General features: G+C 37.7%; 1 long non-coding RNA gene across 2 annotated transcripts; it reads left to right on the top strand.

Annotated features, from left to right (window-relative positions):
• Positions 1–914: 914 nt before the first annotated feature.
• Positions 915–6770, top strand: LOC117213748. 2 transcript variants are annotated; one of them, XR_004488721.1, is made up of 4 exons: positions 915–1308; positions 4214–4485; positions 4560–4782; positions 6313–6770. It is a non-coding gene; the product is annotated as an uncharacterized LOC117213748 (long non-coding RNA). The 2 variants fall into 2 exon arrangements; XR_004488720.1 differs by lacking the exon at positions 6313–6770 and having other exon boundaries at positions 916–1308; positions 4560–5309.
• The last annotated feature ends 9788 nt before the right edge of the window (positions 6771–16558 follow it).

Here is a 16558-nt window from a genome sequence, read left to right as displayed (position 1 = left end):
TCTTTCCTCCACATCGTTGTATAAACATTTTTTTCAGACACTCTTTCTATTTCTATAAAAATTATCTCTAAATATCAATACGTAGTGTTTTAGTAAATGTAAGACACAAAAATGTTGAATGCAAAAGTTGTACTTTATTCTAATTCAAATCGTAATTAATACCAATTACAATGGCTACAAAAGATATTTGACGTCTTTACTATCCGATGAAGAGATGTCTTATCAGATTCTATATTTCGTGTTCATGGTATCAATTTTTGCAGTCATATGGAAATGTTACCAACAGATGCTGATAAAGTATTTAAGCGTTTGAGTGCCAGGGGTCTTTGAAAAAACAGAGTCGAAAAATCCCGAACAACGCGATAATGTTTGTCTTAATCCATTACGAAGAGAAACAAGCGACGCAATAGCGCTCGTCATATTTGTTATTTTTATGAAATACGTCTACATTATTATATATGCGTACTACTAGTTTATAAATATTTCAAGTTTTGTTCAATAAAAATTATTGAGAAGATAACAATGAAATACAAAATACTGCCAGTCGTCCATAGCGTTCAAATGTTTTCCACATAAAATCCAAAGAGCGCGATCGCGCTGCTTGCGACTCAAACTGTTAATATACCATGTCATATACAATTCATACCGCAACAAATAGCGTCACGCAAAATTCTTTTCATAGCGTCTGTAAATGATCACTTCGTGAAGTCGCCTTAAAGCAAGTCCAGCGTAGCTATCTCGTTCAATGAAAATATATTTGTATTCCTGAAGATATAAATATAACGAACTTCGACCAGATTTCTTTCCACAAAATTCCTCGATTTTTTAAAAATTATAAATCTTTACGAACCACCTAAAGAGATGTTGCAAAAAATTCCAAAAAATTTCGAACGCAAGATTTGACTAGAACACAGACGTACGGACTCTCCGACTGACCGATGACAAGAATAATAAGAAGCTAGGGAAGACGGCGAAAGAAGGGAAAAAACAGGGAGAAACAAAAAGAAGGTTGGCTTTCATGAACCACAGAAGCTTGAGTGCGCTGCTCGGTGGCGAGCGAGTGGCGTGTGTTGGTATGACCCACCCTGTTCGGGAAACGTGTCGAGAGGGATGGCAAGGGTCGGAGTTATATCGGGTTTCCACCACCTCCGGGCGAACTCCGCTTCGATGCCCGCGTCGTAAACAAGCCGGACAGACCGCACGAACACACGAGAAGCAACGTGACGCTGGAAGACGATGCTCCGAGCGGAAAAGAGAAGACGAGAAGAAATAAGAAAGCGGGTAAAAAAGAAAAGGACACGGAGGAAAGTAAGTAGCAGAAACGTTTTGCAACCGAGCTACTTTCTCCTCCTTTTCCCTTTCTTCGTATTGCGTTGCGTTTTGCCCTGACGTAGCCGGTTTACCCGGACTCGACGTTTCTCCTCTGCTTTTCTCCAGCCCTCGGCGACCGCTCGTAAATCGCGATAAATAAATCATGGAAATTTATTTACCGAATTATTGCGACGCGTTGAATTCGAATACGTTCGGAGAAGGTGGAAGATGTTCCGCTTCGGTGGAGGATAAAACGTACGGGGATAACGCCCGCGAGAAACGGGGAGAAAATGGTGATGTAGGAAGATCTTTTGTATGGGAGTTAAGTTACTTTATGGTACCAGATTTAGGAGGTTTTTTCGTGCAATGAAGGGTTGTTTGATTTCAAAGGTCGTATTCTGGTATTTTGGTAAATCTTATTTATGGTATTCAGCGGCACAAGTGGATTTTTTCCACACAGCAGATAAATATAGGAAATAATACATAATGGTCGTATTCGTGTAGGGGATTTTTTATACGCACAGTCACTGCTTTTTTGTCATGTGAATATGCTCGACGTAATATTTTATACGTCTTTGAAAATTGTTTGTTGAGCATTTTCTTCTAATATGTTAGAAAATGCTTCGTTTTTGTTAACAAAACATTTCTTTGTATCTGTAGCCGTTTCTAAGTTGGCTTTTATGGGGTCGAACTTTGGAAGGTGATTTCATCCCTTAAACATGAGTTACCGTAGATAAAAATATACGTATCTGCTACTTTTGCTTCTTCTTCAAGCCTATAAAGTTTCATCCAAATCGGACCCGGATGTGACCCTTCCTTGAGGGTAAAATTACGTTGCTATGCTGTTACAAAGTAATAGCTACGTATTTCATACTGTACGAAGAAAGGCGAAAATGGCGTAAAGAATTTGACCCAACATCAGCTTTCTTCTATTTTGGAATGGTAAGTAGAACATTTGAACTAAGTATGGTAACTTATTATAATATTCAGAAATGTATAGATTTTTTTTCTTTTTTTATTAGACTTCAATTTTACCACAATTTCTTAAATTAAGTATTTTGTCACCCGTACCATTTTTCCTCGCATTTGATAAACAATTTAGCGGCAGCTGGTAAGGTAAGGAAGTAGTAGAGGTAAGAAATATCGTAAACTCAGTGGAAGTTATCGGCGTTAAGATAGCCGTGACAGAATAGTAAATTAGTTTTCAAGATCAGCCGATTTTATTTCCTCCGACTTCCATTCTCTGGATCGCATCGATGCGACCATGTACACGGAAAAGATGGACATTTTCGGATCGTAAATCAAAAAATAATCGAGCCGTTCAAAGCAGCAAAAGTCAGAGTCATTAACCAAAGCTCGTGCATCCGTAATTCGACGGACGGAGGTTGCGGAAATAAGAGCAACGCGTACAGCTATTTCTAAGTTAATGAAACGAATAAACCGTGACCATCTGTCCCTGTTTAATCCAGTGCCTCGTAAAACGGTGCGGATAAAATACGAACGCGAGAACGTTTACGAAAATTCCTAATACCTTCCAGACAGGCGATTACTTTAACAGGGTTTCGTAAATAAAAATCAAAATCACTGAAACAGGCTAAATCTCTACTAAGCTAATTTACGTTAATTTTAATTCTGCACGTTGCTTCGCGAAACAGTTTATTACAATCTTTGTTAATACTTCGAAACTAATCTATGCCGATTGGTTGGTATTTCGCCTATACAGAGAACCGTATTCCAAGTCGTAACTCGTTTCACTTACTAACTGCACACGTATATCCGAGAAGCATGTCTGATAAATATAAACACGAATCGCGTAAAGTAAAAATATTCCTACATGTATAAAAGTATAACGGTCTGTTTGTTTAACACTTTGACTGCTACAATGATCATTGGTGACCGGGGCGCTTGAACTTCTTACAATTGTAAAAATTTTATGAAAATTGACAGTTAGGGCATTTTGAATATAACCGATAAATAGAAGATACTTTGAAACAAAAAGTGCCCCATTGAACAATTAAACATTTTTATTAGAACATCAATAAAAAAAAAAGAGAACAAATCTTGTTTCTAATGGTGCACTGTGTTTGCATCCATATCTTTGAGGGGTAATCTACGAATATTATTATAAACACAGCTTAGAAAATAATCGTAAATGCCGCTTTATAATCGTATATGTAATTGAAGTTAGAAGTGTGCACATACCTTACTATTATATATAGAATGAGCAAATACTGTTTATTAATATCTTTCAGTAATATATTCTGGACATTTTGCTTACAACGAAATGACGAATGCGAATGGTTTGTTGAAATAAACAAAGTCTTGTTATAATATGTCATTATCAATTGTTATCAAGGCGTCACGGTGGTCACCCGTGACCACCAATAAGATAAACGGTCCATTGGGGAAAAATGTTATCTTACATCATCAATTTATTATTATTTTGCCATTATAACTTTGAATAATAAAAATACTTCCGTGGCCTCCTGAGCGAAACATGTGATTTCGGCGTGGCAGTCAAAGTGTTAAACTTCGGATTACTTAATTTATTATTTGCTTAGATAAAGTGTCGAACGATAATGTAGTCTGTCTCGAAATTTTCCATTTCTTCAAATGAAATATAACTAGGATTGCTTCGTCGCATCATCCTCTTTTCTATCAATAATTATCTCGTATCAACGTCAAGGTAGATAAATTTTCTAATTTGCATTTTTTCCATCCATATGTCTCCCTCAAATAGAATCTAATTTTAACTATTTATATGCATCCTTCTATATGCTAAATGGTTATCTAGCCATAAATAAGTAAGTGGACAAGTAAATACAAAACCGACGACGTCCCCTTCCTATTTAGAAAAATATTTGCAGAACAGAGGTTCTACACTTCGTATCTACAATTTTAGTCCCGGTCAGTGCACACACGATCTTTAACACGACTACCGACACGAAGAGGGAAGGCGGTTCTGGGCAGAGCGTATAGGAAACGAGACATTTTGCGGAGAATTCTAACCCCAGCGACTTTCCACGGAATTACTTGGCGGCCGTGCACGTAATTGTTAACGGTGCTGGCAGTTTTCACAGAAGGGAAATAGGATTGAGTTTACCTTTGACGTACAAACAGAGCTTTCAACGGATTTTAATCACATACGCCGTGTCGGCTTCCATGGAAGCGGATGTGTCTTTTTTCTTCGTTTCTCTTGTTTTATACGCTGTTCCGTGCTCGCCTTGGAACAACATGTTTGCTTGCAGGCTTACACGTCGGCCGTTTTTACGCGTGTCCAATTTCTACGGGGTTCTGCCTGTCGAATCCGATACCGGGGAACCTTGTCGGACGCGATAACCACATCGAGGGAAATACGTAAACGGAAAAATATATTAGAATCGCTGGAACGAATAATTTCTCACGTTTCAACGGTCGTATTGGTTTTATATACAATTTACTGAAACGTATCAACGAGATGGTATTACCGAGGTAAGCGAGCCAAGCGAACATATCTGATTTTTCCGATCATGACAACGATGGCGATTTTTCAAAACGTCTGAACGTTATTCTAAGAAGAATCGCAATAATATACCAAGGACAATTCTAAGAGAAAAGGCAATTCTGCACGTCGTTTTCAACCGTACGATGGTTGCATGCAAAACAGATTTAAAACTGGATACCAGTTCATTTCTGCTGAAACACCGGAATCAGAGAGTTTCATTCCCTTTGTTTCTCGTTGGCCATATTTGTCCTTTTCTCGTTTCCTTCTGTATCTTCTTCGCCTTTTCTTTTTTTTTTTTTTACCTTTTTCCCTTAACTGCTTTCCCTTCTTTTATCTTTTTCTTTTCCTTCTCTTCTTTCTCATTTTCATCCTTCCGAGTTATTCTATAAATCGAACATCGCGAAACGATCTCAGCTATTTTTTTACAAATAGACAAAAAAAATTTTCACGTTACACGTTGATCCTAGGGGTTAACTGAAGTGTTCTATTCAATCATAAAAGTAGCTAAATTTCATTTTTGGGATTCACTTATTGTTTCGGCGGTACAGCGTGATCTCAAACGAAGACAATATGCATTGATAATAATAACGTTGATATAATATAACAATATTTAGGTATTTTTCAATGTTTGGTTTCATACACGAAATATTTCACTATGTCTGAATTAAAGATTTCTAATTTATATTTCTATATGTGTTCATGCCAAATGTTCGTGCTGACTATTCACACGCATTTACGTTACATATAGTCAAAACATATATTAATGTATAACAACGTTTGCTAATTTCAGTTGACTTACCGTGTATTAACCCGGTACATATTAATGTAGCTGCGTATTATTCAGTAGCCATGCTTTGTTGATATAATGTTTTCAATCTGAACACGTATTAACGTGTGTAATTTCAAATTACACGTGTGAACCATTTCAATGTGTCTGCATGTTTGTTTCCATGTTTCAATACGTGTATACATTTTAATTGAAATGAATATATTTCTCTGTTATCTATAGATCAATGATTAAAAAGTACATCTCTTCTGCTTTGAAGCATTATAAACACAGAACAAGTTCGAAATTCCTATTTCGAGTAATAGACATTACAATTTTAATTACGTAAAATTTGATGCACAGAGACTATTTGTATTTTCAACATTCCATATTTTATTTGGCTTATTTTAGCCAAAAATACGAATACCAACATAAGTTTGTTCATTGCCTTATCCAAAAACAGACGAAAAGTTTTCAATTTCTAACTTATAAAAGAACACCTGTAATAGAACCGGGACAAATTCAATCAGAATCGCGAACAAAATTATCGTAACATAAATTAATCACAAGGTGAATGAGATATGACGAGGTTCTTTTGTTGTCAAAAACACGGAAGGATCGAATAAATTAAGCGAGGGGAAATTTCATTCCACGCGTATTTCATTGTATTTAACGAAAAGTGATAGCACCCGGCGAGAAGTTCAATTCTCCCAAGTTCCATTGTAACAAGTATTTGTACGTTTCTGGAAAGTGCCGACAGTTCGAGGGGCTGAAGAAAGACCGCCGCCAGGTGGAAGAAATTGCGGCACGAGCAATTTGCGAACATTATCCGAACGGAGGTACGAAGACGTTTGGCAGCGAACGGGAAGGACATTCTTTCGAATTACACCACCGCCGTTGTCGGCTGCCAACGACGAAATTACATTATCACGGAATTGCATGGTCCCGGGACGAAAACCGGATGCGATGAATACGAATTCACTTGTACGTATCATCGAGAAGAAACAATTATCAAAATAGGAGGAAAAAAAAATAGAAAGCTAATGTTGGACCTAAATACGTGCCAGGCGGATTCGACTATTAGCAAACTATATGACAGTAGTTACAAAAAGTATTTGTACGTAACGTTATTTTTCAAGGAAACTTTTTTTAATCAGGTAGCACATTTCATCTTTGTAGCATTAAATTTCTATAATCAATCATATTATATCAGAGTAGCACTTAATACTTAGTAGTACTTATAAAACTTAATATACCTGAATTTAATTAATTAGTATGTAAATACTGTAATAAATACAATGGCGTAGAAATACTTTTTGTAACCACCGTAGATTCGAATTCAGAATTAAAAAATACTTTCAAGTAGATTGGATCTCTACGTGAGTACTCTGAAAAATGATAAAAGTACTCGCAAGTAGAATCGAACATTGGACGAACAGATTCGAAATTTAATCAGCATCTTATTAGAAATTCTCCATTTTCTTTTAAAATCATTTTTGTTGGTTATCATTCGCTATTGTAATTTTCTATAAAGCATTGTAAATCAAATATTATTTCTAAATAGTTGTAAAAACAAACAGTAAAACAGAATGTATAGAACGTATAGCGATTTTCTGAGTCTCGTAACTCGATTACTACTTGTAAAACTATCGATCCTTTCTAATATCGAAGTAAGTGGATTTTCGAAACTTGCGGGTACTCGTTCACAGATTCGAAACCAGCTTATGAAAGTCGAATATTTCGCAAGTTCGGTGAACGAACCATTGTATGTTATGAGTATTATTTAAATTTATGACGCGAACGTATAGATTTGATTCGAATTTGTAAGTGAACACGCTGAACTTGATCCCATCGCTAGAGAGGACAAACTAGAGCAGATTATAAGAGGAGGTAGGGAGCGAAAAATACAACAGAAGGAGCCAGAGAGAAATAACAGAAGAAAGAACGAAAGATGGAAGAAAAGCTTTCTCCGAGTGAGAAACTTTCGCTGTCTATTGAAACACACGACTGTTCAAAAATTTAGCCAGACCTAGAAAAAGCGTAGCGAACTCGTCCCTTCTGTAGGGCATGAGCAAGCCCTGTCTCCGACAGCTGTCGCGTAAACGTCTACTTTGAAATAGTAGCGGCCTTAGTCGACGGGAAGACTTAGATACGCGGGGGCAAAATTCTTGAAGTTCGACTTTAATGGCGGCGACCCCATTTCGAAATAGACCGTCTATTAGCGAGGTCTTAATATTTCAAGAGTTTTACGGAATTTTTAAAGAAGTGGTTCAGCCTCGCTAGCATCATCTAACGTTACATTAACGTTACGAGCCGACTTACATTCTTCTAGAGCCACGTATAGAATGTACGTAGCCACCGGAAAGCCAAATAAATTTTATTTCGTCGTGACTCAACGAATTCTTTGGTTTGTATTCTTTTCTTTTTTCTTTTTGCATTTACCAGTATGCAACGTCTAGCAACAAACGAAACAGCTAAAGACTAATAATTCTTGGATATACGTGTTTGCAAATAAAATCTTTGCTTGCGATGTTTGCTCGTGAGTTGCCCGCTTGTTGAAGCAAAAGTAATTGATATGGATTGCTAGGAAATCCCTTGTATACCTAGGCAGATTCTATGCTGTAGGAGTTTTCGAAGGATAGAATAAATTATAGCGCTGTAAGGCAGTTTAGCATGCTAAGAATAGCTTCAAATGTACACATAAATATAAGATTAATATAAATAAATACAATAAGTAATTCTCATTTATACTATCCAGTACAAAACTGCAGTTTAACAACGAAAACGATTTATCGATTTAACGCTAGTTCCTGTAATCAGTATCACTCGGTAGTAATTCATCCTAATGACCACGAATTTTCTGTTCGTCTGTTCTCTTTTATACGATTCAGGCATTCTCGTGTCTTATTCAGTTACGTCCATTTCAGATCTTGGACAACAATGTATTCTTCTTTCATTCTAATATCGAGCAGTAGATTATGGATCTTTCACATGTGAAATTCACTCGCTTGCAATAAGCATTAACACGAAATTCTTATCTCCGCGGTATTTTATTCTTGCAATTGCTGCGATCGAATTTATCTTCTATTAATTATAGAAACTTAAAAGCGATAAAGGTTCCGAATATAACCGAGGTCGGAAACGTCGTTGTAAACAAGACGCTCGAAGTCGAACATAATTTTCCATGTATTTCTGTATGTAAATCGCGAATTGAAGTTCCCTCTTTGATCTGAGTGTACGAAGGTCGATTCGATAAGCTCGTAGCCGTGAAAGACAGAATCTTGACAAATCGGTTGTACCATGTATGTACGCAGGCAAGCGAACCTTTAAGAGCACTCTCTACTTTTATGGCAAAGCTCTTAAGAGTACATAAACAGAGAAATCATTCGTGCTGCAGTTAGTGTGCCGCTTATGTACGTTCGCATTAAAATCTCTCTGCCTTTCCGGTCGGTGGCCTTTCCATTAAAGAGAAAATCTAGCTATGGTCGAAAGAAGCGAATAGGTCCGTTTCATATCCGGGGATATATTAAACACGAAGCGATTAGAGAGAATCGATCGCGCAAAGAACTCATTTTCTTTTCTCAAAAGCGCGCACACACACACACACATAGTATTTAGCTAGCAGCTTTTTACCGGCAACTACCTTATACTACAATTTCTGCGTTGCTCTTTCAGCATTTTCTTCAAATTCCGCTAGCGTTCCATGAAAATCAACATTTTCTTACATTGATTCGATATTCTTTCTCCGTCCTATTGTGAAGAGAAGAAAGAATCACATAATGCGCTTGTTAGCTTCTTACAACGTAGGTAATATTTTCTCAACGTCTTTGCTGGTACGAATGAACCATTAAGAACTTGTGACTTTCATGGCCTGCTCCTACGCTGCTACGACTATTCCAGACTTAATATCTACAAATAATAGAATCTCCTTTGACAAAACTGACATCGTAGCAGTCTAAGAATCGCTAAGTCTGTTGCAGGCTAAGTGTTCCACTTGAAGATACAAGAAATCCCTGTTTTTTTGGCTCTTCCTCTGTAGGGAAATAAAGAAGCATAGAAACAATATCAATAGAAATTGGAAACACTACCATTTACTTCTCAGCTAAGTAAAAAGCACTCGATTGGTAACCAGCGATCCACGATGTGAACAAAAATGATGCAGAGTTGCGATGAAAGAAAAGTTTTAAAATTGGTACTCTACGATGTATCAGACATATTTTCTTCCATGTTGATAACGGTCCATTTATAAAGCGTACATTATATCTATTCGTTGCTCTCGCCAAATATAACTACATTTTCTAAAATTACAATTTCGTTTATAACCTTCTATCGTCCACATACGAATTCAAAGTGCACCCTCATTCCTTATCTATAAAAAGAAAAAACTACCTATAATGCCGAAGAATTACTCCTGCAAGTTCCAGATAACATAATTTAATTCGAACGCCACTGCTCCAACTACTACAACGTCTATATTAACATAATTTAGACATCCAGTGAAACAGTGTTCGCGACTGCATCAACCGGAAAGATGCTCTCCCGTTCTCAATAAGTGACACTTTTCCACGGTACTACAAATCGGCGAGCACGTACGCAAAACGAATTTTCGAACGCGAATCAATATGGTATGCATCCGTAAAGTAGGACATACTTCCCGATGCATTTGCCGGTGTTCTCGTCGCCGTGCCGGTTACGGTAAACACATCGATGTGGTTAAATCGACGAGGTACCGAACGGCGTAGCTTCGCTCGAAACGTCCACACAGGAGGTTCGGAAGGTATAGCAAAGGTAGAAAAGAAGATCCACGGCCAGGAACGAATTTATTCAACGACGTTTGTCACTTGGTTCGATCGATCGTGGCTTAAGGTAAAACCTTAGAGCGCGGCAAGGCAGAGCATCGCTTGTGCTCGAGCAGATTTATAGCGTTATCGAGCAGAGGTTTTCCACGGGATTCGAAGTCTCGAAAGACGTCGATCCGGCTACCACTACTCTCGACCGGGACCTTATCCCGATTCTTCTTATATCCCACTTTACCTGACTGCACCGCGCTACTCTCGTCATTGTGGACGCATCGGGCCGACTCGATGTCGACATCGATTTTCTCATAAGAGTACGGTGAAACTGATACTCGAGCTCCCCGGAGTATCCCCAAGCCCTTGAATCTCTTAAAAAGTACTTCCTACCTGACCGATCTTCTTCCACTTGTCCTTGGAACGGGACGCTCAGTGGGTCGTTGCAGATCTCGAACGTCGCGGCCGCCGTTTCATCGTATGCGGAGTTTTGTTCGATCTTCGGCTTTCCCTTCGTCGCCACGATATCTTGTTAACGCTACTGTCAAACGTTTCATTTTCTGCAAAAATTGCGACGAACACCAATGTGCAGTTTTTTCAATTCCTATGAAATTCTAGATACTAATATGGATCGAAATACAATGATGGATTATTGGCAGCTTGATATGTCGAATGTTTGATACTAGAAGGGTCTTGTGATCCGGATTTTTGTGAAATTTTGAATACCTACGTGAATTAAAAGCGCGTCGGGTCACTGACGAATTTTATACCTCGAAAATTCGATTCTAAGCGAATCGTCGATCTTTGTATCATAAATTAGATATCGCTAAACGATACTTGTATTCGATTTATGCGGACATTTATTTTCACTCATTACAATATGATATATGTGCATTTTTATTTTCATATAAAATATGAATTTGCATAAATATACGCAGTCTATTGATAAATCTGAATATTTTTTATTTGAACACGGTCGCTGGATACGTCTCGTATCGGTGTCGACATGTATTTTTATGATACGCGTAACGATGCTGACTCGAATGCGAAATATAAATAAAAATCAGATTTTGTAAGCAACTTTCAACGTGTGCAAAATTTTGCGATATGCAAATAAAATTCCATATGAAACTTATTCGTAAGCACATAACGTGAATCAACAGAAATATATAATCAATAGAATAAAAGGGAATGAAATCAACGGTAAACGTTTGAAACAAATAATTTGTGGTTTTGCAATTCAAGAGTTTGCTTAAGATTCCAGTTCCGTGGAACTCTGTACGATTACACGTTTATATATCGGATAAAAGTTGCAAAATTTGTTCGATGTAATATATTCGACTTTTCGAATCAACTAATAATTACCATAAGGATTTACGACTTGAAAACCGATAAGGAAAGTTTATCGAGTCCAGTTCATTAACGTTGTTTCAAAAGTACAATCTTTCCTGTCTTCTTCTCAGCCATTGAAGTAATACAGTTTGAACTGTTTGAAGTTGCTCGGTAAATCACATCGGAATTTCTTCTAAACGAGGACAATAAGGTTGCCAACAGATTTAAACAATTTTCTACTTTTTTACAATACGTCAAATGGATAACAAGAAGTTAATTTTCATTTCGTTATAAAGATTTGATCCGAACTTTGCAATACTTTTTTTTTAATATTTCTCAACGAAATAACATTTTAAATATATCTATTCAATATTCTATCAGAAAGAAAGTTAAAGAATGTTACTAGTGTATATATATATTAGTAATTTCTGTATCAGAGATTTTTTACTATCTAACACATTTAGAAACTAAACTAATCAACTTCATTTCCTTCGAAAAATTCCTTAATCATAATATTAATTGAATATTAATTTAATTCTTCAGAAATGGAAACATTAACCGGAAAGATTTAATCTTGCATGGAATTGGCGAAACGTGAATTTTGTTTCTGTATAATACAGATACCGCAGTTATTCATCGCTTCTGTCAAATAAAATTCCTTTTTATAAAATTATGGCGTTTACATCTGTTTCTATATCTATATATATGCTGTATTGTATATTCTTGAAACTTCCTGTTGCCCGCTGCTGTATATTTATCAGTCGTCTTGTACGTAACAGTTCTCGTATTCCGCTGCAGACAATAATAAGCAGAAAAATAAATGTTGAGTCGATGTTGTGTTGCTAGTTCTTGCAAGTAACTGCTTTTGATGCGCATACGAACAGCAAGTATAAATCCCTGATTGAGAATCGGACTAAGCACGTCAGCAAGCGACTCTGGAAACCCAATGTAGTAACGTCGAGTTCATGATTCCCAAGACGTGCAGAACAAACTATTTTGCGGACTCGAGATAAATCACGCCCAAGACTTTGTTGCAAGAAACTTGGGGTTGCTAGATTTTGAATTTGTACCGATATAACAAGGTCTCTATTCGTTCGTTTCTCGATCCTTCTTATAGCTCATGGCAAATATCTTATATCGTGTCGTAACATAGAAGAAGGACAATCGGTTAAGCACAGTATTCTACGATATTAAAAATTCATACAATTTGTCTATTCCACAAATACGAATCTTTATGTTCTGTTCCTATTTTGTTTCTAAGTATCTACGTATATTTCTGATCTGACGATAATAACAGGATGATATCTCTCCAATATTATTGACTAAATTAGTCCAGAAATTTAAAAATCGAGTTTCAAGTTTCATTAGAAATTGCTTTATACGTCAAATATAAAGTCGAATTGAAATTAATAGAAATATCATATCAAATTGTACATAAAAGCTAAGAGTAAAAAATGTAAAATGAAGAATAAAACAGGTTTATTCCAAAATAAATTTTCGCTTTCAATTTTTTATATTCTAAAAGATGTATTCCATGTATTGTATCTGTACCGGCGTGCAGCAAAAATAGTGTCTTTGTTAATTTACGGAGTGATATTGTTCTGAAATATTTTTATTTCTTACGTTAACGCTTAAATAGAAACTTTCGTAATCTAGAAATTAAGAAATAAATAGCAAAAGCAACGTCAATTTCGATTAGGCCAGTTTTTGTCTCCTCTATACGTAGATATACGATATTTATATTTAAAGGAAATGTCACGGAGATCTGATGTCTCTAAATATAAAAATTATACCAGCAAATTGGTGATGCGAATAACGAGTTAATCAGAAAACTGTCAAAATAGTAGAAATGACTAATTAAAAATTCTACACAGAAACTTTCTAGATATTCATTATTTACAAGAATATATTTTTCGAAGATTTACATCATTTTTAGAACGATATATGGATATTGGTTTGTAACTCTTCATACGTTTCATATATTTAAATATTTTTCCAATCCCGTCTCTTCGACACAGATTTTACATTTTCATCATAATCCCAGTATTAATGATTACCGTACGTTCTCAAATTATTCGCGCATTTTTTCCAATTCGTCCGCTATCGATCCAATTCGATGAAAAAGAAAAATTGTTTCTAAACGGAAATGTGTACACGCATTCGTTCTACGATCAATCGTTTCTCGGTTATTCGAGTTTGATTCCCGGATTGACCTCCTTCCATGCTCAACTTACATATATTTCCTTACGAGCTTCCGTTTAATTGAACAAATACTATATCTCGGCCGAATACCGATGCGGATAACATTTCCCTTCGTCTCCGCTGTCAAGCTGGGACTTTTCCCTTTTTTCAATTACCTTTCGGGGGCTTCGGCGGCGGATAACATTTCAAATACTGATCACTTCCCTTGCGTTATCAATTACAATGGTTGCCGGGGGAATACCCTCAAGTACCGGCCTCCGTTATCTTACTGCTGTTGTTCCTCGAGTTTATTATACCATAAGGCGTTCCCGTAAAACATCTTGGGACAATTCGCGCGATATTTGTTTGGTACTTTAACAAGTGCGATGTTCGAAACAATTACGGGACCACGTTTCTGGACAATTTAGAGGAACAAGCCGAATGTCGGGGATGAAGAAACTGCTATTAGTAGAATGGTATGTGTGATATATTGTGGTAATGCAGCAGCGTAGTAATATAGCATTACGATAATATAGGATGGCCTGGCAACGGGGAAGAATGTGATCCCTTGTGCGAGAGTAAGTCAAAAGTGGAGAGTTATCTAATAACTTGAAATTATTCTCGTGAAATTGCTTTTCACCAAAAGGTCAGGCTTATTGATTTTTGCAACGAGATAATAGTACGCCACGGATAATAGATAGTTTGAATAATGCGGACTACTGTTAGATTTATGAAATACCTTCATCACGAGTATTTTATATAATTTTCCGTTGACGATGCTTCGCAGAAAAAATTAGATACATGAAGCTCAGATGTATGTACGATCCCATCTCGTATAATAATATAAATGTGCTATCATAGTCATATATCGTTGTATTATTTTCGTAATGATAATATACGTAGGATGCCTTTTAAACACTGAAAGCTCCAAGTACCAAACAGTAAGCCCTGCTGGCCCAATTTCAACCACGATAATATTAACCAAATATCGTACGAACTAACCATCTTCCGTTAACAAAGGAAAACCTATTATAAATAATTTAAATTTCTTATTAGAAGACATGTCGTACAAAAAGTAGAAAGAGGAAAAACAAGCGAGATCTGGAATCTTTGTGACCGAAGACAAATAGCCGATAAAAGGATCCCGGAAATAGGCGATCTACTGATGGACGCTCGACGACGCGACGATCTAATTTGGCTGGCAGAAGGCGGTATTAAGCGGGGGCCCGAGGACTGTCGGTAATTAATTCATCGACGCAATGCTGGTCCTCGGTAGAAAGTCTGAAGGATCCAACAGTCGATTCTCGGCTGTTTGCTTTTATCCTTGTCGCCCGACACCGATCCTCTCGTCTTCTTCTCGCCAACCTACGCCTCTTTTCCTCACGGACCATCGGCGAAGTTCGTTCGCAGAGTTTAACCAGGGCTCCGCTATCGACCTGGCGAGCAACCTCCGCGTCTGCGTCGATGTCTGCGTCGCGCAGACGCCCCGACACGGGCCGGGTTCCCTCCAATCGATTTCAGATTTTCCAGCATAACGAGGCCGACTGCTGCCCAAAAATTCCTCTACGCGCACCTTCCTTCTCTGTCTCGTCTTCTCCGCCAGGGCTGTCAACCCCTTTCACTCTATTTCTCTCGCCTGTTTCTTGCACTTTCGTCCCCCTCCTTCTCACCTCTCCCCCTCCTTTTATACTGCCGCTCTGGCTTTTCTACGGGGCCACGAAAGTGGCCCCTGCCGATCGATTTTCGATACGGATAATTGTGGATCCAACGTCCAACGTCTATTGAAAGTTTCGTTTTCTCGCTCTTCTTTTTTCTTCTCTTCTCTTATCCCCTCTAGTTCTTTTCCTTTCTTTCACCTGCTTTCTTCTTTCTCGTTGTCACGCTCGCGGATTGTTCGCGCATAATCCGAGTTCGATTCTTTGACGAGAGTCCGATTCACCGGGATGCTCTTTCTTCGATTGATTTCCACGAAACTTTGCCCGGCTTTTTTTCTTCCTCGAGGCGTTGCTCCGAAAGGTGACTAAGAGCGAATTGTTCTCTGATTCTGGTAATCGAGAGCGTCAGATTGCGCTTCGAACTAGTTATTCCGTTAACAATTACCATCGTCTGGCTCTTAGTAATTAGCTTTTTAATTCGATCAACAGTCTCGTCACGCGTTTAAATAAATTTAGACGGCGTTCGATATTTTCCGGTTGGCAATAGGTTCCCTCGTAAAGAGCAAGACAAAGGCATCCGGCCAATCGTAGAAATTATGTCGACGGTGCAAAGGCGGACTGGTACGAACGAGTCGAAATAAAAAGGCAGAAGGTCAGTGGGTTTCGAGTATCAGAAAAATCTTTTCGATCGTCCCTTCGCGTCGCTCGTCGTGTCCCTCGCTTCGTGTTTCAAGAAGATAGTAGAAACGTTCCGATTATGGTCAGACGTGTGCCGCATATATTCTCTAGTCTTTCAACGGTAAAACGATCGCTATCGTTTCTCTTTTACCTCTATCATGATCTTGACACGTTTCATCCTAACTGCTATCGACGATAGAGAAGGTGGATGCATTTGAAAAGTGTCACGGGACTTTTTTTATTTCGCAAACTACGGCAAACCGGCTGAATTTGTAATACAAGACAAGTCGATACTAGATGGCTCCTTCTAACTCGTCAATCAGAAACGCAATGACCTATCCATGTCGACGATTTCTCACAT

Source organism: Bombus bifarius, unplaced genomic scaffold, assembly GCF_011952205.1.
Source record: "Bombus bifarius isolate JDL3187 unplaced genomic scaffold, Bbif_JDL3187 scf7180000009125, whole genome shotgun sequence".
NCBI classification, from domain to species: Eukaryota; Metazoa; Arthropoda; class Insecta; order Hymenoptera; family Apidae; genus Bombus; species Bombus bifarius.
The sequence above is the reverse complement of the archived record's forward strand: the minus strand, read 5'-3'. Positions and strand labels throughout refer to the sequence as shown.